General features: G+C 41.0%; 1 protein-coding gene across 12 annotated transcripts in view; it reads right to left on the bottom strand.

Moving 5' to 3' along the window:
• ncor2 (nuclear receptor corepressor 2) overlaps positions 1–22946 on the bottom strand; it is a 198116-nt gene extending 175170 nt beyond the window's left edge. For 6 of the 12 annotated variants that reach the window (XM_045707170.2, XM_045707179.2, XM_045707172.2 and 3 more), the window contains exon 1: positions 22731–22944. The gene's annotated coding sequence lies outside the window, so the exon portion shown is untranslated. Of the gene's footprint in view, positions 1–22730 lie in introns of all 12 variants that reach the window. The other 6 variants (XM_045707178.2, XM_045707173.2, XM_045707176.2 and 3 more) reach the window with 3 other exon arrangements.
• Between the last annotated feature and the right edge of the window lie 582 nt (positions 22947–23528).

The raw sequence follows: 23528 nt of genomic DNA, 5'->3' as shown, positions 1-23528 counted from the left end.
AGGGCCACATAAAACTGTGCGTACATACAAAACATACCCCAAAAACGTGTGTATTTTAGTTCACACAAAAGTTTGCATTTATTTTAAAAAGAATTGTGAGAATGTGCTCACCTCCCCACAAACTTTAGACAACGACTACGCACATCTGCTAGTAGTTAAAATATTGTATTGCAAGCTGGCATGTAAGTATTTTGTGCAAATGGGGGATATAATGAAAACCTTACTCATAAAAAAACGAAAACAGGAAAACATTAACAAGAATGCAGCCATTTGCCAGAAGAGCGAAAATCTATGCGTTTTATTTTTAGGGCTCTACCCAATCCGTAGTGCTGAAGATCCACTTCATAGCACGATTGAAAATTAAAAAGGCAATGTTTCCGCAGTCAGGGAGACTATGTTCAAGGTAGACGCTGCATATGCATGTCGGCTCAATCGGAAATCTGCTTTACATTTATAGTGCGTAACGCTTCAGTGATCCAGATTGAATAGAGCCTTTAGAATCTAAAATGAGACAGGAATCTTTTTCATATTTATTCTTTTTAAATAACCGTTGCAGAATAAATTCCTCACTTTTTGTGTCTGTGATGGGTTCGTATTCCCGAAGTAGCCATACAACAAATTACCATGCACATCGCTAGTGTACTTGGACAGCCTAGCAAATAGATAAGCTTTATGTATTTCATGTTTTGCAATCCAAAAGGCAGCGCGGTTTATAAAATACTGTCAACAATTCCGACCCATACTGTCAACAATCTGTCATTTGCATAGAATTGTGGGCTGTAGCATTTAGCCTACTTTTAAATTGTTTTGAATATACAATCAATCTTGCAGAATGCGCGGACAGGCACTCACTTCATCAGCATGTTCAGTTTGAAAAGTCACTGCAAAATATCTAAACATTCTGCCCATACCTCTACAGAAAATTGTCATTACTCTTCCTTATAGAAACGGGGCGTTAGAATCACCATAAAAGGTGAATGGAGGGAGTTTTCCAGGTTTTCCATTTTAATGCTAGTTCACAGTTTTACGACAGGTCTGATTTATAACGGGAAACATGTCTGTATGGCATGCGCCAAAATGCTAAATCAAAATATCTTTGTATTCATGCACTTTTCAGAAATGGCGCACGCAGAAATGTATGCAAAGGTTATAAATGAGGCCGCCATCAGCACTCATCCCACACCATTACACAATGACCTGTAATCCCCTGTATATAGCCTATTGTCTCTCACACATATTCATATACTGATGATGACCATGTGGAAATCAGCTCGAGTCAGAACCGACCATGGCTGGAGTATGCCAGTGTGTTGCTGGTGGGCTGCACAAAGAAGCAGCAAGCTGCACTGGACAAGGTATAGAAAAGGGCAAGCAAGATAACAGAAAAACAGAGACATTCCACTGACCATTCCCCCACTAGTCACGGAGAGAGCAAGCAGTAATAAGATTGGTCACTGACATACACCAGCCTGACTAGTCCCTACATGATCTCCTACAACAGAGAAGGGGAGACGGCGCTGGCAGAGTCCTCCGAAACCAGAACCAACTGTCCAGCATCAACGCAAGAACAAATAAACAGAACGATTCAACCATAGCCACTGCCATCAGACTTTTAAAAACAAAATGTGACTTTTTAAACTGTCGTTTCTTGACAGCTAGGAACTTTTTAAAGACATGCTCCAGAACTTTCGCAACTACTAAGTATTTTTTTTAAACTCCCGCTTTGGGCTGGATGTGTCAATGTGTAGTTCATACATGCATAATCTATGAGCAGAATTACTTTTACCTCAATTATCCACAGAATCCCTAGTTTGAAAGAGACAGTTTTTCCTGGAAGATGTGCTGCGCCATTTCCCCTCCATTTACCTCCCACGTGGGCCAGCCCCCTAGCAATTCGAGTTCTAGCCAATGACCTTCAGCCCCTCGTCATTTGAGTGGCAGCTACCAAGATGCACACACAACAGAGCAAGAGAGAACAATGACGTGGTGCACATAAAGTGGGGTCCCAAATGATTGACACCCTTGATAAAGATGAGCAATAATGACCCATGTGTATGTGTGTCTCTTCAACAACAGCAAAATGTTTCCCAATTAATTAGCCTAGATGGTCATACAAATTAAAAAACCTCAAAAAATAAATGAGACAAAACAACCGGTATATTTACAGTCAGTAAGGCATGTCTGTGTAAACAAATTTACAGCTTTATATTCGCATTGGATTAATTAAAATTGAGGTCTTAACAGGCTATATCCTAAATTTGAAGAATATGAATAAGTCTGTTAGCCTGGGTTTCTGCACTCCTGCAAACTCCTGATGGATTTGTCATGTTTAGCAAATCAGGAGTGGCAAGGCGTGGAATGACAGCTCAATAGATTGGTACACAGACTAGAAGTCTGTGGCTGTGTCATGAAAACAAGTTTGTTTTTCACCATCAACTGCTAACATTTGGATTTGATTGAATTCACAGGGGAGGATGTCAACAAATCACATCACTGAGACTAGTCCTAATTTGCATGATATGTGATGTCACAGGAGTGAATACGGAACAATTTAAAACATAGCTTTGAAAGGTTTGTGTGGGGGATATAGCTGCTTTATGACAAGATGTTTTGATACAGGTGGAATGCAACAAAAATAAGGCAACAAACATGTCGTCCCCCACGAATGATGCTGCGCCCCCCCACATTGGGCCAATTAAGATATTGCGTGTGACTAACACATTTCAGTTAGCGTGTGTGACCACATATTATCGATTAGATTGACCTAATACTCAAGAGGCTGCTCTAACAATGAAAATAAATGTCTTAAAAAATGGAAGTCAGTTAGCTTGAGTACCAGTCTCTTCAGCTAATCCCTATGCTCTAGGTCATGTGCCAAAGACTCTTTTGGCAATGACAAGGATTGGCAAGGGGTGGAATGTTAGCTAATGAGACTGGTACTCAGACTAGAAGGCAGTCGGGAGGCAGCTAGATCAGGTGGGACCATTTTAGCCAATGAGAGGGCAGATACGTGTGTGAACAACTCCGATATAAGATGCTTTTTCTCAAAGTTGCCGGGATGTAACGTGTCCTACTTATCAGTACACTCGTAACAACCTAAGCACTTCTACTCGATCAAATAAGCCACAAGTAGCAAATAAGCCATTCAATTGTGTTAACCAAATAATTCGACCCATTCATTAACCTCCGTACAAATACACCTCGCTTGGTGAGCAAAAATAAATAAATAAACAAACAACAACGCCACCTATTGGAGATGACAGATGTTTAGCCCAGTTATCCCTCTCGCTTCACCTCTTCCTCTCTGGTGACTCACACATTTCAGTTAATTACTATAACTCACGCCTTGGGCCAATCAGTGTCATTTTAGAAATGCCGGCTCTCTATAGCAAGACACACCTGTCGTGTCTTTGGCTATGCCAGATTAAGTGATAGGACATGCTATTCTATAAAATCCTTTCTCTGTAATTAATATTACCTGATTAAGCTAATCATGTAAATGTAATTAACTAGAAAGTCGGAGCACCACGGAAGAACGTTTATAGAGCCGTTATCTTCCGAATAAACTCTTAAAATACTTAGTAATCTTTTACATCGATAGCCGTCATCTTAATCATTTTATTTTCAGTCTCATAATGAAAGTTGTAAGTTCTTGGTTATCTTCACGAACCCTGGCTAACAAGTTGACAGCAATACAAAATTGGGTTTAATTATTCATTTACTAAATACCTAAACTAATCACACAGAATTACAAATACACAGAATACAAATGATGTCATACAGAAAACGTCCCTGGTGGACGGAACCTGTATGATGGCTGGTTACACAAAGGAAAGGGGGTTGGGCTTGAATGAAAGAGCGGGAAGACTTAGGAACAAAGAAACAGCAGCTATGCTATCGTAAATACATTATCTTATGCATTCTAAATTACCGCCCATTTGGAAAAGGAAAATGCAATAAATATTTACTCTGAGCTGCGCTTCGGTAGATTGGTCGTAGATGCTGGCCGGGTTGGCCAACAGATCTTCCTGTCCTCGGAAGAATGTCAATGGTGGTAAAGTGGATACGTGGTGGTATCTTCGTCTGTGGTTAGACTGGATCCGTCGTCCGTCCTTTCCTAGCCCACGTCTAGAGCGGCCGCTGCTAACTCAACGGCTAGGAAGTATCACTTCTGTAGTGAATAAGCTCAAAGTTCATACCATTCGCCACCAAAGCTCACGCCGAGGTTGGCTTAGTTCTGTACTTGACATGTGGTTATCTTTTCGTCAAAGGCTTATATAGTGGAGAGGGGGAAGGATGTGTTTCATCGTTTATAACCCCTGTCTCTTCACAGGGGCGGGCCACTGATCAAGCAGGGCACTTTCCTTATGAAAACTCAATTCTCTCATTTGGAAGCTAAAATTACATTTAATCTCCTAACAAACAATTTCAATATCAAACATTTCAATTGCATAACAATTCCATGTTGTGACTGATAACTAGAGGGTGTATACTTTCCCAGGTACAGATTATGTCATCCTGTCATCAGTCATAATGTCTCAGATGACAACCGAACTGACATCCCTACTCATTACGTTCCCAAGCATATTTCCAACTGGTTTTATTACCAAAATATGGTTCCTTTTCCCCATTTGTTTGATGTTCCCAGACTCTCTATATTTAACACAGGCTATTCAACAGTCCTTCAGTAGGGTCAGAAAGAGGGGAAGGGAGAAAGGTATTTATGGGGGGGTCATAAACCTTACCCACAGGCCAACGTCATGACACACCATTCACCCAAGTTTCATAAAAATCGGGCCAGTGCTATATGAGATTGTGACTAACGTACGAATGAACAAACTGAGACAGATTCACAGTCCCCTCCCCGATTTCATTGTGGGGAGCAATTACATGGGCCTATCCAGGTGACAGACAGTAATACACTGAAGAAGAAATGGGGGGGGTTGGGAATAGGCCTAACTGATTCTAAGGGGCTCTAGGCTACACACTCTGCTCTCACTTCCTTCCGATGCTGAGGTATCAACTGCTCCAGCTGTAGACTGACTTGCTAGCATGGCATTACAACAGGAAACGGTGTGGCGTATGATAAGAGACGAACTACTACAGCCCCAGACTATGTGAGGAAATGGTTTCCACAAGCATTTGTTTTCAATGAGATACCAACCAACCACTGACATCTACTATGGGAAAGGGTTAAAAGTGTGTCCGTGTTAAGTATAACCACTCACAAAAGGTAGCCTACATTCATAAAGAGAGCACACTAATTGTATTACTTTGCTTTTTATTTCAGCAAAGCCACTTCCTTGAAATGGAAACTACTTGGAGAAACATTTCTAATTAAAAGGCAATAGGCAGCATGTAATAGCATGCTCTTGTGACAATTGTGAGTGAGTTAGTGTAGCCTACTTCTCTACTGTAATGAATGAAGTGAGAGGAGAATCCAATTTCTTTGCAACTAAAGTAGAGTTGTTCAGGCTAATTGATGTATTGGCAGAGTGCAGCATTGATCTGGATTCTAGGGATGGAAAGCAAGTCGCGACATCTGCCCAATATCTGTTGCCTATCTTTACAAGCATTTCACCATTTAAATTCTTGTCTATTGAGGCCAAGTTGAGGACCTCTCCCACCGAACAAAGTGGGCCATCTGCTCAGTCTAATGAAAACTTCTCTCCATAAATACTGCTCTGGACCTGGAGAGCTACACACAGTGACAGGCTTAGGATCAGTCTTGCCGCCAGACCCCATTAACCCCTGGGCCAGCCTCAGGAGTGCCCACCATAAACACTAGACACCCCCTGTGTGTAACAAGTTCCACAACTTTGTCCAAAATATGTTTGAGACAGCTGTGTTGTGTGTGTGTGTGTGTGTGTGTGTACATGTATATATACACACACACACTGATCACCATAGCCTTCACTGTGTAATAGGGATGAGAATTGAAGCATTGTGACCACAGGCTCCTGGATTGGTTGCTGCTCAGTTGATGTAGCCAAACCAATTTAACGCATGGTGATGTCACTATGGAAAGCCGAAACTCCCGCCCCCATGCAAACCTGCTTATTAGAAGGTCCTGTGTAGATTGTTATTTCCTGATAGTTGCAAGTTGAAAAAACAATGATAGTTTCATCTGCTGTTGTACAGTATGATAAAAAAAAACACTGGAAAAATGTATTAACTTCACTGGGCCTTTAAGCATTGTTTGTTGCCCCAGATACTTTTCAAGAAGGACAGATAAGAAAATTTGATTTCAGAATCAATAACCTCAAGAGCTTCTAGCAAACCATAAACACGGCACTCCCACTAACCAATAAACATACCTCCACAAATACTGAGATCAACCTTAGTGCACGAAAACATACAGCCTTGCCTAGATAAAGATTTTTTTTTTTAAACAATGAATTTATAACGGGCTTCAACTTATTAATATTGGAGTGCTGCAATGCCATTTTCAAAAGACAAAGTATCCTGCATTGTCTGGAGTAAAATGTAGAGGTCGACCGATTAATTAGGGCTGAATTCAAGTTTTCATAACAATCGGTAATCGGCATTTTTGGACACCGACTATGGCCAATTACATTGCAAACCACGAGGAAACTGCGTGGCAGGCTGACCACCTGTGACGCGAGTGCAGCAAGGAGCCAAGGTAAGTTGCTAGCTAGCATTAAACTTTTCTTATAAAAAACAATCAATCAATCTTCACATAATCACTAGTTAACCTGTTAGGGCTAGGGGGCAGCATTAGCACGTCTGGATAAAAAAAATGTACCCGATTTAATCTGGTTACTAATCCTACCCAGTAACTAGAATATGCATATACTTATTATATATGGATAGAAAACACTCTAAAGTTTCTAAAACTGTTTGAATGGTGTCTGTGAGTATAACAGAACTCATTTGGCAGGCAAAACCCTGAGACATTTTCTGACAGGAAGTGGATACCTGATGTGTTGTATTGACTTTAAACCTATCCCATTGAAAAACACAGGGGCTGAGGAATATTTTGGCACTTCCTATTGCTTCCACTAGATGTCACCAGCCTTTACAAAGTGTTTTGAGTCTTCTGGAGGGAGATCTGACCGAACAAGAGCCATGGAACGATGATGTCCCATTAGACACCTGGCGCGCGAGTTCATGTTGGGTACCCTCGTTCCAATACGTTATAAAAGAGTATGCATTCGTCCACCTTGAATATTATTCATGTTCTGGTTAAAAAAGGCCCTAATGATTTATGCTATACAACGTTTGACATGTTTGAACGAACGGAAATATATTTTTTCCCCTCGTTCATGACGAGAAGTCCGGCTGGCTTAGATCATGTGCTAACAAGACGGAGATTTTTGGACATAAATGATGAGCTTTTTTGAACAAAACTACATTCGTTATGGACCTGTGATACCTGGAAGTGACATCTGATGAAGAGAATCAAAGGTAATGGATTATTTACATAGTATTTTCGATTTTAGATCTCCCCAACATGACGTCTAGTCTGTATCGCAACGCGTATTTTTCTGGGCGCAGTGCTCAGATTATTGCAAAGTGTGATTTCCCAGTAAGGTTATTTTTAAATCTGGCAAGTTGATTGCGTTCAAGAGATGTAAATCTATAATTCTTTAAATGACAATATAATATTTTACCAATGTTTTCTAATTTAATTATTTAATTTGTGACGCTGACTTGACTGCCGGTTATTGGAGGGAAACGATTTCCTCAACATCAATGCCATAGTAAAACGCTGTTTTTGAATATAAATATGAACTTGATAGAACTAAAAATGCATGCATTGTCTAACATAATGTCCTAGGAGTGTCATCTGATGGAGATTGTAAAAGGTTAGTGCATCATTTTAGCTGGTTTTATGGTTTTGGTGACCCTGTCTTTGACTTGACAAAACATTACACACAACTCTTGTAAATGTACTGTCCTAACATACTCAAAATTTATGCTTTCGCCGTAAAACCTTTTTGAAATCGTAAAACGTGGTTAGATTAAGGAGATGTTTATCTTTCAAACGGTGTAAAATAGTTGTATTTTTGAAAAATTTGAATTTTGACATTTATTTGGATTCAAATTTGCCGCTCTTGAAATGCATCTGCTGTTGATGGAGTGCACCACGGGTGGCACGCTAGCGTCCCACCTAGCCCATAGAGGTTAACTACACATGGTTGATGATATTACTAGGTTAACTAGCTTGTCCTCCGTTGCATATAATCAATGCGGTGCCTGTTAATTTATCATCGAATCACAGCCTACTTCAACTTTGCCAAACGGGTGATAATTTAACCTGTATTTTCACGGCCGGATAAAAAACGTACCCGATTTAATCTGATTATTACTCCTGCCCAGAAACTAGAATATGCATATAATTATTAGCTTTGGATAGAAAACACTCCAAAGTTTCTAAAACTGTTTGAATGGTGTCTGTGAGTATAACAGAACTCATTTGGCAGACCAAAACCTGAGAAGATTCCATGCAGGAAGTGGCCTGTGACAATTTCTTGCCCTTCTTGATTATCTCTATCCATTACAGAGGATCTCTGCTGTTACGTGACACTTCCTACGGCTCCCATGGGCTCTCAGAAGGCGGCAAAAAGCTGAATCGTGGCTTTGCAGGCTCTGGCTGAAAAAAAGTAGCGCGTTTGGATAGTGGCTGCTCACAGTACTGTGAGACTCAGGCGCGTGCACGAGGGGACTCCATGTTTTATCTTTGAACGAAAACCACCGCTCCCGGTCGGAATGTTATCGCTTTTTTACGAGAAAAATGGCATAAAAATTGATTTTAAACAGCGGTTGACATGCTTCGAAGTACGGTAATGGAATATTTAGATTTTTTTTGTCACGAAATGCGTCATGCGCGTGACCCTTATTTACACTTCGGATAGTGTCTTGAACGCACGAACAAAACGCCGCTATTTGGATATAACTATGGATTATTTTGAACCAAACCAACATTTGTTATTGAAGTAGCAGTCCCGGGAGTGCATTCTGACGAAGAACAGCAAAGGTAATCAAACTTTTCTAATAGTAAATCTGACTTTGGTGAAGGCTAAACTTGCTGGGTGTCTAAATAGCTAGCCCGTGATGCCGGGCTATGTACTCAGAATATTGCAAAATGTGCTTTCCCCGAAAAGCTATTTTAAAATCGGACACCTCGATTGCACAAAGGAGTTCTGTATCTATAATTATTAAAATAATTATGTTTTTTGTGAACGTTTATCGTGAGTAATTTAGTAAATTCACCGGAAGTGTTCGGTGGGAATGCTAGTTCTGAACGTCACATGCTAATGTAAAAAGCTGGTTTTTGATATAAATATGAACTTGATTGAACAAAACATGCATGTATTGTATAACATAATGTCCTAGGGTTGTCATCTGATGAAGATCATCAAAGGTTAGTGCTGCATTTAGCTGTGGTTTTGTTTTTTGTGACATTATATGCTAGCTTGAAAAATGGGTGTCTGATTATTTCTGGCTGGGTACTCTGCTGACATAATCTAATGTTTTGCTTTTGCTGTAAAGCCTTTTTGAAATCGGACAGTGTGGTTAGATTAACGAGAGTCTTGTCTTTAAATGGTGTAAAATAGTCATATGTTTGAAAAATTGAAGTTTTTGCATTTTTGAGGAATTTGAATAACGCGCCACGGGATTACACTGGCTGTTGAGTAGGTGAGCAAGCGTCCCACCTAGAACATAGAGGTTAAGGACAACAAAGTCAAGGTATTGGAGTGGCCATCACAAAACCCTGACCTCAAATCCTATAGAAAATGTGTGGGCAGAACTGAAAAGGCTTGTGCGAGCAAGGAGGCCAACAAACCTGACTCAGTTACACCAGCTCTGTCAGGAGGAATGGGCCAAAATTCACCCAACTTATTGTGTGAAGCTTGTGGAAGGCTACCTAAAATGTTTGACCCAAGTTAAACAATTTAAAGGCAATGCTACCAAATACTAATTGAGTGTATGTAAACTTCTGACCCACTGGGAATGTGATGAAAGAAATGAAAGCTGAAATAAATCATTCTCTCTGCTATTATTCTGGCATTTCACATTCTTAAAATATAGTGGTGATCCTAACTGACCTAAAACGGATTAAATGTCAGGAATTTTGAAAAACTGAATTTAAATGTATTATTTGCCTAAGGTGTATGTAAACTTCCTACTTCGACTGTATGTAGATATTCCATTACAATTTTTTTTTTTTATGTTTCCAGCTGCAATAGTAATTTACAACATTAACAATGTCTACACTGTATTTCTGATCAATTTGATGTTACTTTAAAAATGGACAAAACATTTTTGCTTTTCTTTCAAAAAACAATGACATTTCTAAGTGACCCCAAATGTTTTTAAAAATACACTACCGTTCAAAAGTTAAATTAATAAAAAATGTAAAGCTGAAATGTCGAGTCAATAAGTATTCAACCCCCTTGTTACGGCAGGCCTAAATAAATTCCATAGTAAAAATGTGTTTAACAAGTCACATCATAAATTGCATGGGCTTACTCTGTAATAATAGTGTTTAATAAGAGTCTATTGCATCAATCGAAGTAACATAATAAAAAAATCCATCAAAATCAGTCAATTTAAGCTAGAGATATCAGGTTTATTTGCATGGGCAGCATCTCAATCCATGCATGAGCTACAGTGATCTTTGTAAAAATCTGTAATCTCACAAAAACATCTGTAGCGTCCAAACAGTTTGGCCTACAAACTATTATGACCATTCTATAGAAAGGGGAGACCCTCACGAACACAATGGTGTTCTTCTACGTTTTGGTCTACGACCCCCACAAGTTTCACGGGACTCGTCTGACGGTAACCTATACAAACGAATGGAAGTATCGAGGTAGTTTTGGGCCAACAAAAATAAGGGGTTAAATGTATACAAAAAAAACAAATACAGTATTTCCTGAGCTTTCTTATACACTACATACCCAAAAGTATGTGGACACCCATTCAAATTAGAGGATTCAGCCACACCCGTTACTAAGGTGTATAAAAATCAAGCACACATCTATGCAATCTCCATAGACAAACATTGGCAGTAGAATGGCCTTACTGAAGAGATCCGTCATAGGGTGTCAGCTTTCAAACAAGTCAGTTCGTCAAATTTCAGACCTGCTAGAGCTGCCCTGGTCAACTGTAAGTGCTGTGTGGAAGTGGAAACATCTAGGAGCAACACCGGCTCAGCCGCTTAGTGGTAGGCCAAACAAGCTCACAGAACGGTGAGTGCTGAAGTGCATAAAAATCATCTGTCCTCGGTTGCAACACTCACTACCAAGTTTCAAAGTGCCTCTGCAAACAAACCCACTTAATAATTCAGCTCAGTCAAATAAAAATGGAATGGATTTGGTTTATGGAATTGTAAGGGGAAAAAATGGGAATCACCTGACATAAAGCCTACACACCAGAGCCGGCCCCCTGGGCTGTGTTCCTCATTCACAGTAACAGCAGAGCGGAACGTCCCAGCCCACGCCAGAGGCAGTCAGTCCCCTCCCAGGCAGCACACAGCTACAACGGATAGTGGTTTGGAAAACGACGTGTATAGTCTGCACTGCTGTGACATCATGTACAAATTATTGTACACCCCCCTTCTCTACTGCTTTTCCTCTAAAGGATGTCTGCTGCTATTTGAGGAATATGCCCATTTCAAAAGCAGGCCACAACAGCTCTTGTCATAAGGTACTGTACATTCCAGTGGTGCTCTGGTTTATCGCTTGTGGTGACACTTATGGAAATGGTCAAGCCGGTATTCAAAATAGGCCTATGCAAACTGAGGAATTGTGAATTGACATCTAAAAGTCCGATTTTTTTTTCCTATGGCAATAAATAATGTGATTTCTGATGAGGAGTTGCAGTTTGTTCCCAAAAGGTATCACACATTTATCTGAAGATTTCCTACCCTTCCAAAGTGGACAACGGAATTGTATGCCAACTATCCCCTCATCTAGTTTCAGAACGGCCTTCTGTTGCATAATGCTAGCAATACTGGAACTAGTAATAAAACTGTTTGCCACTGTCTCCCTCGGGCCCGACACTGAGCACCGGATAATCTCTGCCCCCATTACCCTGTTAGATAAGAGAGGAGATATCTCCTCACATGTAGGGCTGTGGATGGTCATGGAATGTTGTATGACAGTAATTGGAAAGCCAAATGACCGTGGTCTCAGTAATAACAGTAGGGAAAAAATATATATATAAAAAAATGCATCCTACATTACCATGGAAATTATTGCATTGCAATACCAGGCTGACATTGCAAGTGTACCCATGAGTTTATCAGTTAAATTGCCAGGGTTAGATGTTCCAAGTAGGGCTGGCCGATATGGCCAAAGTAGCATAACACAATATTTTTCACATTTGTGACGGTATGATGGTATTTAATGTTTTTGAAAAATGAAAGTTCTACATTTCCTTTATGAGTTGTGCATGACCTTAGGATGGCATTCTCCATTCTGATTGATTACACAGTATGAAACAAACTTCAACCAAAAGTTGATCCCGGCTTTAGATCATTTCCAGACTGCCACGTAGGGCTGCACGATATTGGCTAAATTAAATGTTCTCTTACTTCATGTAGCTAACATATTCATGCTTTGCCTATTCCTCTCTGATTTAGAAGATTCTGTTTCACAAACAACATGCTGATTTAGGCCTACACCAGCACTGGTATCAGTATTAGCTAGCTATGTTTGCTCTTACTCAATAGATTTATTAGCTAGCCAGCTAACTACACTAGGCAAATGTATAAACACAACATGTAAAGTGTTGGTCCCATGTTTCATGAGCTGAGATAAAATATCCTAGAAATTCTCCACACGCACAAACACCTTATTTCTGTCATTTTGTGCACAAATTTCTTTACATCCCTGTTAGAGCATTTCTCCTTTGCCAAGATTATCCATCCACCTGACAGATGTGGCATATCAAGAAGCTGATTAAGAAGCATGATCATTACACAGGTGCACCTTGTGCTGGGGAGAATAAAAGGCCAGTATAAAATGTGCAGTTGTGTCACACAACACAAAGCCGCAATTGGCATGCTGACTGCAGGAATGTCCACCAGAGCTGTTGCCAGAAAATGTCATCTTCATTTCTCTACTATAAGCCGCCTCCAACGTAGTTTTAGAGAATTTGGCAGTATGTCCAACCGGCCACACAACCACAGATGATGTGTAACCACGCCAGCCTGGAACCTCCACATCCAGCTTATTCACCTGCGGAATGGTCTTAGACCAGCCACATGATGAAACTGTGGGTTTGCACAACTGGAGAATTTCCGCACAAACTGTCAGAAACCGGCTCAGGGAAACTAATCTGCATGCTCATCGTCCTCACCAGAGTCTTGACCAGACTGCAGCTCGGTGTCGTAACCGACTTCACTGGGCAAATGCTTACCTCCGATGGCCACTGGCACACTGGAGATGTGTGCTCTTCACAGATGAAACCCAGTTCTAAATGTACCGGGCAGATGACAGACAGCATGTTTGGCGTTGTGTGGGCAGGCAGTTTGCTGATGTCAACGTGAACAGAGTGCCCAATGGTGGGGATGGGGCTATGGTATGGGCAGGCATAAGATACGGACAAGGAACACAGTTGCATTTTATCAATGGCGATTTGAATGCACAGAGATACCATGATTTGATCCGGAAGCCTATTGTCGTGCTATTCATCCGCCACCATCATCTCATGTTTCAGCATGATAATGCACATCCCCATGTCGCAAGGATCTGTACACAATTCCTGGAAGCTGCAAAGATCCCAGTTCTTCCATGGACTGCATACTCACCAGACATGTCACCCATTGAGCATGTTTAGTATTGTTCTCGATCGACAGCGTGTTCCAGTTCCCGCCAATATCCAGGGGGACAACATTCCACGGACCACAATCAACAGCCTGATCAACTCTATGCGAAGGAGATGTGTTGCGCTGCATGAGGCAAATGGTGGTCACACCAGATACTGACTGGTTTTCTGATTGACTATAGACCTAATTAAACTGAGGTTTCCTTTCTCATTTTTCTTAGACAACAAGGAAAGGGATGTTTTCTCATCTCCTCATTCATGTTGCTGCCTCCGCCACATTGTTCTCAACACCAATACGCTGGTTAACTTAGCTATTATGCAACATGGTCTAGGTCAAGGCGCCAATTCAACAGCGCACTGATGTGTTTCAGAACCATGGACAGCGACCGCTATCCAACACGGGAGAAAGTGCATTTGTTATAAATTAACATAATTTTTATTAGTGTTGCACCATTGTTCTTAAGTAATATAACCATATACAATTTCGGTAGCACATCTTAGACTGACGGACTGTGCCATCCCCACGGCCTCCACAATGGATCAGTGCACTCAGATAGGCCAGAATCATACAGGTGTCTGTGTTGTACACCATGATATTTTTGTATTTTATTTTTTGTTACTCAGCTAAAGAAATCTCAGGTTGACCAACAGTCTATCGACCAAACAATTGACCAGTCGACTAAATGGGATCAGCACTAATAAGGCCTCATTCCTACAGAACTGTTTTTATTAGGTTAACGTATCATTTTAAACTCATGTTTACAATAAAAGTCTGTGTGGTAGATCTCAGCTTGCTTTTTGTCTACGAAAGTGATCTTGACACAGAAAAGGTTGGTGACCACTGGGCTAGAGCTAGCAATGAGTAGGTGGTGCAGGGACGGTGCTCTAGCACTAAGGGGACACCAGCTGTGCTAATAAACTTGATCCTCTCTCGATCAGCAGATGTCGTGAGACACATTTCAGTACCAAAAGGAACATTCTAGTACAAAACAGTTTTACTTATAATAGTATAAAAAGTACCTACAGCGCATTTGGAAAGTATTCAGACCACTTAACTTTTTCCACATTTTGTTGTTGCAACCTTGTTCTAAAATTGATTCAATTGTCCCCCCCCATTAACCTGTTTGGGATAGGGGGCAGTATTTTCACGGCCGGATAAAAAACGTATCCGATTTAATCTGGTTATTACTCCTGCCTAGAATATGCATATAATTGGTAGATTTGGATAGAAAACACCCTAAAGTTTCTAAAACTGTTTGAATGGTGTCTGAGTATAACAGAACTCATATGGCACGCCAAAACCTGAGAAGATTCTATATGGGAAGTGCCCTGTCTGACAATTTGTTGTCCTTCTGCTGCGCCTTCTTCACCATGCTGTCTGTGTGGGTGGACCATTTCAGTTTGTCCGTGATATGTACGCCGAGGAACTTAAAACCCTCCACCCTCTCCACTACTGTCCCGTTAATGTAGATAGGGGGCTGCTCCCTCTGCTGTTTCCTGAAGTCCACGATCATCTCTTTTGTTTTGTTGACATTGAGTGTGAGGTTATTTTCCTGACACCACTCTCCGAGGGCCCTCACCTCCTCCCTGTAAGCCGTCTCGTCGTTGTTGGTAATCAAGCCTACCACTGTAGTGTCGTCTGCAAACTTGGTGATTGAGTTGGATGCGTGCATGGCCACGCAGTCGTGGGTGAACAGGGAGTACAGAAGAGGGCTGAGAACGCACCCTTGTGGGGACCCAGTGTTGAGGATCAGCGGGCTGGAGATGTTGTTACCTACCCTCACCACCTGGGGGCGGCCCGTCAGGAAGTACTGACGCTTAGCTTGTTTGATTGCCTTGCGGAGGGAATAGCTACACTGTTTATATTCGGTCATGTTTCCAGTCACTTTGCCCTGATTAAAAGCAGTGGTTCGCGCGTTCAGTTTTGTGCGAATGCTGCCATCAATCCACGGTTTCTGGTTGGGGAATGTTTTAATAGACGCTGTTGGTACGACATCACCGAGGCACTTGCTAATAAACTCACACACCGAGTCAGCGTATTCGTCAATGTTGTTGTTCGCAGCAATGCAGAACAATATCCCAGTCCACGTGATCGAAGCAATCTTGAAGCGTGGAATCCGATTGGTCGGACCAGCGTTGAACAGACCTGAGGGCGGGAGCTTCCTGTTTTAGCTTCTGTCTATAGGCTGGGAGGAACAAAATGGAGTCGTGGTCAGCTTTTCCAAAGGGAGGGCGGGGGAGGGCCTTATATGCGTCGCGTAAGTTAGAATAACAGTGGTCTAGGGTTTTGCCCGCCTTGGTAGCACAACCGATATGCTGATAGAATTTGGGGAGCCTTGTTTTCAGATTAGCCTTGTTAAAATCCCCAGCTACAATAAATGCAGCCTCAGGATATGTGGTTTCCAGTTTACATAGAGTCCAATGAAGTTCTTTCAGGGCCGTTGATGTGTCTGCTTGGGGGGGGGGATATACACGGCTGTGATTATAATCGGAGAGAATTCTCTTGGTAGATAATGCGGTCGGCATTTGATTGTGAGGAATTCTAAGTCAGGTGAACAAAATTACTTGAGTTCCTGTATGTTGTTATGATCACACCACGTCTCGTTAATCATAAGGCATACACCCCCGCTCTACTTCTTACCAGAGAGATGCTTGTTTCTGTCGGCGCGATGCGTGAAGAAACCAGGTGGCTGTACCGACTCAGATAGCGTGTCTTGAGTGAGCCATGTTTCCGTGAAACAAAGAACGTTACAGTTTCGGATGTCTCTCTGGAATGCTACGCTTGCTCGGATTTCGTCTACCTTCTTGTCAAGAGACTGGACATTAGCGAGTAGTATGCTCGGGAGTGGTGCGCGATGTGCCCGTCTACGGAGCCTGACCAGAAGACCACTCCGTCTGCCCCTTCTTCTGCGGCACCGTTGTTTTGGGTCGCCGGCTGGGATCCGATCCATTGTCCTGGGTGGTGGGCCAAACAGAGGATCCGCTTCGGGAAAGTCGTATTTCTGGTCGTAATGTTGGTGAGTTGACGTTGCTCTTATATCCAATAGTTCCTCCCGACTGTATGTAGTAAAACCTAAGATTACCTGGGGTAACAATGTAAGAAATAACACATAAAAAAGCTAAATACTGCATAGTTTCCTAGGAACGCGAAGCGAGGCGGCCATCTTTGTCGGCGCCCTCCAGGAACAGGGTTGGAGTGAAAACCTACAAGAGGGTAGCTCTCCAGGAACAGGGTTGGCAAGCCCTGCTCTAGGCACTCTTGCAGTAATCAGAATGTGATATTCGATTGTAAGACGATTCCACAACAATATTATTTATCTAGACTATTTATTTTACTCAAAATGCACATCAGAGTGGCTTGACCTTGTTCAATAACCACTACCAGCATTTCATATTATTCAAATATACTCTGAATGGCATTTGGAGCTAATTTCCCTCAGGCCTTTTATTGTAATTAAACACTTGGCCTGGGCTCTGGCATTTAATACCACAACAGAAAGCATGCACTTGACCTTATTAACTATGGTCTGAGCCTCAAAGGGCCAATAAAGAAATAAACATCTTAGCCCAATTTCATGCTCCCTCAAATTATGCTGACAGTGCAATTTCACTCTGTTTATATTAACCAATCAAGATGTGGTCAGATATGTAGAGCTAACTGTAAAATAGGCTCATATGTAGGCCTCTGATAGAGCCCTTATAAATGAATGTCAGTAACCCTTTTAATGCTAAAATATGAGTTTGCTCTGCATTATGATTTCAGAATACATTGTGTAATAATTGCTATTCCATAAATTATCCTACAGAGAGATTTACAGAGAGTCAGTTATTTTCTGACCATGATAGCTAGTAGTAGTATGCCATAGTAGAGATTTGCAGGTTGACTGAGATGAGTAATGTTTATGGTTAAGAAACTGCCCTTGCACTATCATGACATGAGATATGCCTTTGTTCATTTCTTCATGAATTTCTCTGTCCAGCACAACTTTCACTTCTGTCCCAACTTTCAGACATGTCATAGAAACGTAGGCAAGCAAGTAATTTGCAGGCAAACCAGAACATGTTCTATAGTTAGCTAACCTTTCATCTGTGCTTATACATTTTGTATAATATGCCAACAAAGCTGTTTGTTTCTTATAAAAGCACTCCAAATCAGCAAAATTGTGTAAATGTTCCTTACAAGCCAGAATGTTGACTAAAATAATACTTAAAATGTACTCTACCAAGTTGTCTGTGCGGTTTGTCCTTCTGCTGCTTGAAATATGAGACAAAATATCCACAGGAAAGTATTGTTTAGCTGACTTTTTAGAGAGCGGGTAGGGATATTTAAGCAATAAGGCACAAGGAGGTGTGGTATATGGCCAATATACCACGGCAAAGGGCTGTTCTTAGGCATACACCACAAACCTCCGAGGTGCCTTATTGCTATTATAAACTGGTTACCAACGTAATTAGAGCAGAAAAATAAATGTTTTGTCATACCCGTGGTATACGGTCTGATATACCACGGCTGTCAGCCAATCAGCACTCAGTGCTCGAACCACCCAGTTTATAATGTTTGTTTTGCACCTAGGTAAAGTAAATGTTATATCGGATATTCGATTCTCTCGTCAATAGCTATGACAATGAAAAGTGTTGTCTAAACATCACGGTGGTTACTCCATGGATATCAGTCTGAAAGAAGTCACTGTTAACCTGTTTAGGATAGGGGGCAGTATTTTCACGGCCGGATAAAAAACGTACCCGATTTAATCTGGTTATTATTCCTGCCCAGAAACTAGAATATGCATATAATTGTTTGATTTGGATAGAAAACACCCTAACGTTTCTAAAACTGTTTGAATGGTGTCTGTGAATATAACAGAACTCATATGGCAGGCCAAAACCTGAGAAGATTCTATACAGGAAGTGCCCTCTCTGACCATTTCTTGGCCTTCTATAGCCTCTTTATCGAAAACAGAGGATCTCTGCTGCAACGTGACATTTTCTAAGGCTCCCATAGGCTCTCAGAAGGCGCCAGAACGGGGAATGATGACTCTGCAGTCCCTGGCTGAAAAACAGTAGCGCATTTGGATAGTGGTCGATCTGAGAACAATGACACGGGTCCGCGCGTGCACGTGAAGACACCATTTTCTTCTTTCAGTCTTTGAACGAAAACAACGTCTCCCGGTCGGAATATTATCGCTATTTTATGAGAAAAATCGCATAAAAATTGATTTTAAACAGCGTTTGACATGCTTCGAAGTACGGTAACGGAATATTTTGAAAAATTTAGTCACGATACGCGCCGGCGCGTCACCCTTCGGATAGTGTCTTGAACGCAAGAACAAAACGCCGCTATTTGGATATAACTATGGATTATTTGGAACCAAAACAACATTGGGTGTAAAGTAGAAGTCCTGGGAGTGCATTCTGATGAAGAACAGCAAAGGTAATCCAATTTTTCTTATAGTAAATCTGAGTTTGGTGAGTGCCAAACTTGGTGGGTGTCAAAATAGCTAGCCTGTGATGGCCGGGCTATCTACTCAGAATATTGCAAAATGTGCTTTCACCGAAAAGCTATTTTAAAATCGGACACCGCGATTGCATAAAGGAGTTCTGTATCTATAATTCTTACAATAATTGTTATGTTTTTTGTGAACGTTTATCTTGAGTAATTTAGTAAATTCACCGGAAGTTTTCGGTGGGTATGCTAGTTCTGAACGTCACATGCTAATGTAAAAAGCTGGTTTTTGATATAAATATGAACTTGATTGAACAAAACATGCATGTATTGTATAACAATGTCCTAGGAGTGTCATCCGATGAAGATCAAAGGTTAGTGCTGCATTTAGCTGTGGTTTTGGTTTTTGTGACATTATATGCTAGCTTGAAAAATGGGTGTCTGATTATTTCTGGCTGGGTACTCTCCTAACATAATCTAATGTTTTGCTTTCACTGTAAAGCCTTTTTGAAATCGGACAATGTGGTTAGATTAACGAGAATCTTATCTTTAAAATGGTGTAAAATAGTTGATTGTTTGAGAAAATTGAATTGTGGTATTTTAGTTGGTTTTGTATTTCGCGCCGCGCCGTGCGATGCCATTGGCTGTTGGCTGCCTTGTTCAGGGGGGATTCGTTTTTGCAACCTTCTGGTTACTAGTCCAACGCTCTAACCACCTGCCTTACATTGCACTCCACGAGGAGGCTGCATGGCAGGCTGACTACCTGTTACGCGAGGGCAGCAAGAAGCCAAGGTAAGTTGCTAGCTAGCATTAAACTTATCTTATAAAAACTATCAATCTTAACATAATCACTAGTTTACTACACATGGTTGATGATATTACTAGTTTATCTAACATGTCCTGCGTTGCATATAATCGATGCGGTGCCTGTTAATTTATCATCGAATCACAGCCTACTTCGACAAACGGGTGATGATTTAACAAGCGCATTTGCGAAAAAAGCAGTCTTTGCACCAATGTACCTAACCATAAACATCAATGCCTTTCTTTAAAATCAATACACAAGTATATATTTTTAAACCTGCATATTTAGTTAATATTGCCTGCTAACATGAAATTGTGTCACTGCTCGTGTTCATTGCCTGGCTCGTTGCGAACTAATTTGCCATAATTTTACGTAATTATGACATACCATTGAAGGTTGTGCAATGTAACAGGAATATTTAGACTTGGGGATGTCACCCGTTAGATAAAATATGGAACGGTTCCGTATTTCACTGAAAAAATAAATATTTTGTTTTCGAGATGATAGTTTCCGGATTTGACCATATTAATCACCTAAGGCTCGTATTTCTGTGTGTTTATTATATTATAATTAAGTCTATGATTTGATAGAGCAGTCTGACTGAGCGGTGGTAGGCACCAACAGGCTCGTAAGCATTCATTCAAACAGCACTTTCGTGCAGCTCGTCGCAATGCATTGCACTGTTTATGACTTCAAGCCTGTCAACTCCCAAGATTAGCCATTTCACATTGGTTACACCAGCCTAGCTAGTTAGCCGGGTGCACGCTAATAGCGTTTCAAACGTCACTCGCTCTGAGACTTGGAGTAGTTGTTCCCCTTGCTCTGCATGGGTAACGCTGCTTCGAGGGTGGCTGTTGTCGATGTGTTCCTGGTTCGAGCCCAGGTAGGAGCGAGGAGAGGGACGGAAGCTATACTGTTACACTGGCAATACTAAAGTGCCTATAAGAACATCCAATAGTCAAAGGTATATGAAATACAAATCGTATAGAGATAAATAGTACTATAATTCCTATAATAACTACAACCTAAAACTTCTTACCTGGGAATATTGAAGACACATGTTAAAAGGAGCCACCAGCTTTCATATGTTCCCATGTTCTGAGCAAGGCACTTAAACGTTAGCTTTCTTACATGGCACATACTGCACTTTTACTTTCTTCTCCAACACTTTGTTTTTGCATTGTTTAAACCAAGTTGAACAGGTTTCATTATTTATTTGAGGCTACATTTATTTTCTTTATGTATTATATTAAGTTAAAATAAGTGTTCATTCAGTATTGTTGTAATTGTCATTATTCTAAATAAAGAAATAAATACAAATCTGTGAATAATCGGTATCGGCGTTTTTGGTCCTCCAATAATCGGTATCGGCGTTGAAAAATCATAATCGGTCGACCTCTACACTGGACACTCCTGCGGGGAGTAGGGTAGAGCGTTCTGACCTCACAACGGCAGTCAAGAAACCCATGCTAACTGGCTAGCTACTTTCAGACACAAATGAGAGAACACCACACTGACCATTTTACCCACCCTAGCAGAGCGTTGGTGACTGTAACTGTGCTGCTTGCCACAATTGTATAAAAAAAATTGCAACGTTTACTGACACCAGTCATATTCAACAGGTGTTACGGATTTGTAAAAGCATCAGTTATTCTGTGCTCTGGCACACTCAGACGAGAGAGCTCTGAAATCAGAGTAGATAGCCATAGTGAATTTAGGAACATACCCTTTCACTCTCGGATTCGTAGAGGCTATGAAAAATTTACATTCGGAATCAGGGGAGGATGGAGAACACCACACCTCTTTTTCTTTTTATAAAATTTGTTATATATTGAAATTCAAATATCCAACATTAAACAAATTTTACATCGGGGCTGAAACAAACAATATACATACCCCAGCTCTCTAAGTCAGGTAAACAATACTTTCCCTTGGATATTTTGTCTCAAATGTCGTGCATAAGGACAAACCGCACAGACAACCGGTAGAGTACGTTTACATGTCATTCTATTCAACATTCTGGATTGTAAGGAACATTTACACGATTCTCAGGCTGTAACGTTAGTTATACCAATTAATTGTACATTACAGCCTGACTAATCAGACTAAGAGGATCCCCCACGTCAACAACAACCAACGTGTATCAAGAGCGCAGTGTTGACATGCTTATGACACAAATCAATGAATGTCTAGCATACTAGGCGTTGCTAGCTAGCTAACTGATTAAGTCTGGCCATTGCCCACTATATAGTTAGCCAAATGGATAAAATATATTACGAAGACACGTGCGTTTTAGGAGATGCCTGGTTGGTGATTAACACTTACCAGTTAGCTTGCTAACTAACTAACTAGTCTAGGTAGCTAACGTTAATGGTTTGCTGTCTTATGACAAGGTGTAGCAAGTCATCAAGTTAGATCAACCAAGTTATCGCGAAAAGGCTCGCTATACAATACAGTAAATCGAATTATTTATGCCAATTAACTAGCCAGCTAACATTATTTGTATGATAACGTCAGCTAGCTAGTTAGCTGTTAGCTAGCACTGTTTAGCGCTGTGTTAGCTAACTGACTCGAATCTATCCTAACAAATGATACTGGACGGTAGCTAGCTGTAGCGTGTCAACTTTAGCACCAGTACGGGTGATAGCTAGCTAACAAATACCGTGATGAGTGTTATCTTACCTTATTATTCCAGTCTTTGTATGTTGTTTCTAATGTTGTACTAGTTTCCGTTTTGGTAGGGCGTTGTTTTTCCAGAAATAATCCACACGAAATAAGAGTTTTCGTTCTCATTTACTCCACTCCTTTCTAACATTACTTGCGGCAAATGTCGCGTCTACTCTCCCGGAGAATGGTGCCGAAACGCCTCTCTTGATTCAGCTCTTTCGATAGGTCGCATGTTCTCGCGCTCTCTTGCTCTTTCCTCTCCCTCAAGCCCACTCATTCAATCAGCCAAGTAAGCGTTTTCCATATTTAGTGTTTCTCGAGTGTACCTCTACATCTGTGCTGTTTGATGCCCAGACCGGGAACAAGCTGTGAATACTGTGACTAACATTGAAAAATAGTATTTGGGAGATCACAGCATCCCATGCTGTTAAGCAGATGATGTAGTGAAGGCCAGTGCCCTGTTAATGATCAGAAACCGTTCTCCTCTGGATCATCTGGACCTGCTCTGCCCCTGAATCACCACATAGTCTCCTTCTAAACATCTAACAGAAAATACACACATAAATTACAATTGAGGAACTTTAGATTTTAGAGAATCTCTCAGCAAGAGAGTGAGTTTGACCCTTAAAAACCAAATCCCAGAAAATATTATTCACCTCTTAATCCTAGATTTGGCATAGCCTACTTTAATAAATTGTCCCATTTCCATTCTCAGATTTGAATGATGTCATACAGTTTAAACATACAGTTCTTTCCTGTGTTTTTCTTTCTGCGCTGTGATTTGGGAGACCCTGTCTAACAACCACCATAACC

The sequence above is a fragment of the Salmo salar genome, chromosome 24, assembly GCF_965601325.2.
Source record: "Salmo salar chromosome 24, fSalSal1, whole genome shotgun sequence".
In the NCBI taxonomy this organism is placed as follows: domain Eukaryota; kingdom Metazoa; phylum Chordata; class Actinopteri; order Salmoniformes; family Salmonidae; genus Salmo; species Salmo salar.
Note: the sequence above shows the minus strand (reverse complement) of the source record. Positions and strands in the feature narration are given on the sequence as shown.